Raw genomic sequence first — 3,013 nt, forward strand, 5'->3', positions numbered from 1 at the left:
AAATATACGATAAAAACATAAAGTTTTCATATCAAAGATATGAAAAATGCCAAAAACCGCAAAAGAACAGAATTGGTATTTGGAAGGACGGTAGAGTAAAAAGGCGAGCACAAATTATATTTAAAAAGGAAAAAATCAGTCAATCAACAACTAATTATTATACAAAATAATGATACATAAATCAGAACGTTGAAAACTGTGAAAAAAATGTTAACACCACGTAAATTTTATATGCCTAAAATGAATTTTTTTTTTTTTAAATTATGGAATGAGGAATATAATCATAATTTTCAGGTTTTTCATTGCAGGGAATAAATGGATCATTAAAAATTCAAATTGACTGGGTTCGGTGTTTTTTCTTCCTTGGAAGTTTAGCGTCAGACCCGTTGATTGACTATTAAATTTTTCTGCTGATTAAGGCACATCAGAAAACAAAGATTAATATTATAAAAAAGGAGCCATAGTGCTAAGCGGCTACGTGAATTTCCTTAGTTATAAGAGCAGGGGCATAGACAAGATTTCTTTTTTCTAACTAGGGCACAAATTTGAAAGAAAGCTCCAAGAGCTGGATAGTTATATAAACAGAGACGTATGCAAGAGGACTTCGATCCCGAGGCCATCGAAGTCTTAGTTTTTTTCAAAATGTTCTATGGACACTTATTAATCAATTAATTTTTTATGACTGGACCTTTCTAAGAAATATGCTGCGAACGTGCTTGTATACGATATATAGAAAATTACTGGGAAGTTCGTAAAAATCCCTCAGCTTCGGAAAAGAGGGGTGAGATACCCCCTCCCATGCGTAAGTTTCTGATTAAGTGATGAATGTTTTACCATGCCTGACCAATGAATTCAGTGTAGTGAGTACAAAATCAATCCCTAGTCGAGACCGGGAAGTAGCTGTATCGAAAGCAGTTGGCTTGAAAATAATTCAAACATAAGGATGTCCCCGAGAAGGACAAGGATATAGCTATTAAACAGCCCCCAGGGAAGGAAGAGATAAGGAGAACACTGGGCACCCCAGATGGGACTCCGTAAGATGTTTGTTTTTTTAAGTTTCCTCAAATAAAAAGTTTGATGAAGTATATTTGACTTGGATCGAGTTACCTTGGGGGAGGGGGGTTTCAATTCATACCGCCACTTTCCAAAATTAGATGAATCTCCTCAGAACAAAATTTATGGAATATCCCAAGCCTAAATATGTTTTAATATATGTTTCAAATATGTTTTCATATGCTATTTGAACTGCTCTGAGAAAAAAAGAGTTTAAAGTCAGACTTAACAGCTAGAACTCAAAATAAAGGATATCCATCTTTTTTTTCAACTAAAAATATATGAGATAGTTTCAGCCCCCAATAATTATTTCCAGGGGTAAGGGCAAGGGTATAAAATTTCTTAGAAAAGGGGTACATTTGACAAATAGAGAGTTTTTGCCGGTAAAGTGTGATATTACCCTGGATGAGAAGAAGAAGGGTAATATGTCTAAAACAACAAATTTAGGATCTGCTGTTAAATTTGAAGCAATATCAGATTACCTTTTTAGTATCTGTTTGCTTTAAATAATTTTACTAATTTTTACTTAAACTATAAGCCCGGAATTATTATGAATAAGGTATTGCCGGCCGTTTAAAGCAGTAGAAAATCATCCCTTTACCGCACAAATCTTTAAAGTGAAAGAGCTTGCCGCTACGCGGGAAGCGTCAGATGATTTACCCTCAACCACGTTTGTCCTCCCTGCCAGAAAATCAAGAGATCGGTACCTGTGCTACGCAGGCCATTGGTCAGTATCTGAAAATAAAGTTTACACGCTGGAAGAATTCTTCACTGACCTTAAGATAACTGTATACATAACTGTCAAAAAGGGAACGGAACCCACAAAAAGCTGGCCATTAAACATTTACGAGCATGAAAATTCACTGGAGGGGGGATTCTCAGCTTTGTTTGATGCACTACTTACCATTCATTTTATTATTTTATTCAGAGTCAGGGGGTGTAATTTGCTGTGGGGCAGGATGAGATTGGGGCAACTTCCCCCTCAAACTCATTTTTGCCACGCAGCGGAAATTTAGTGCATTTAGAAATTTAGAAATTTAGTCAAAAATCTTGTCAAAACTAAGATTTGCCTACATACTTCAAGCATCCATAGAAACAAATTAGTTTCCTTTAGTATACTTTTACCTTTCTGGTACTATATGGCTAAGTTTTCATTTTTCTCTGTCATTTTCACTTGACTTAAGGAATTCAGCTCCAAATCCCCCCTCGAAATTACGCCACTGTTCAAAGCATAAAAAGGCTAAGAATACAATTTACATGGTTTGTTTTAAGGATTTAGTGTTGTCGTTCGTTATCGGACAAGTGTATGCTTTTAAAGCCTGTGACATGTTGCATTTCGTTGTTGTATCTCTTTGTTAACATAGGTTTTTTTAAACTTAAGTTTTTTTTAATGTTAACATAAACTTTTTAATCAATAATATCTTGCTAACCAATTGGTGGACAGTCAGAATCTTGCATTTTACTTTTCTTTAAACAGCTTCGGTAAGTCGAAGTTTGTTATTGAAGTCCTGTCCAACCCGTCTCCATTTTGTTGTGGTTTGAGGCCCTTTTTCGAAATGCTGTAAAAAAATGTTTTGCCTCCTGGACCCAGCTAGGATTACTCAAATCTGATAAACGCGATTTTCTAGTCTTTTTTTGTGCATTTTTCAGTGTTGCCAAGTTGAACGGTAAAAATAAATCACCAAAACTAATTAATTGAATTTGACAAAGTTATTCATCCATAAAAAACTCAAAATTTAATATGTTTTAGCCAATTTTTCGCTGAATTTTTACTCGTGATCCTATTTATTCATAATTGGCTCATTATCACCAAACTGATTTACTGTATGTTGAATTCCTTTTAATCAAAAAATTTTTCGTGATTTTTACTCATTTTTAAGGTATACATGGTTGTGCACGCTCAGACAATCAGATTTCATGTTCATTGTCCTTGGTATTTAATTAACTGTAGGGTATTTTT

Source organism: Artemia franciscana, chromosome 9 (genome assembly GCF_032884065.1).
Source record: "Artemia franciscana chromosome 9, ASM3288406v1, whole genome shotgun sequence".
In the NCBI taxonomy this organism is placed as follows: Eukaryota; Metazoa; Arthropoda; class Branchiopoda; order Anostraca; family Artemiidae; genus Artemia; species Artemia franciscana.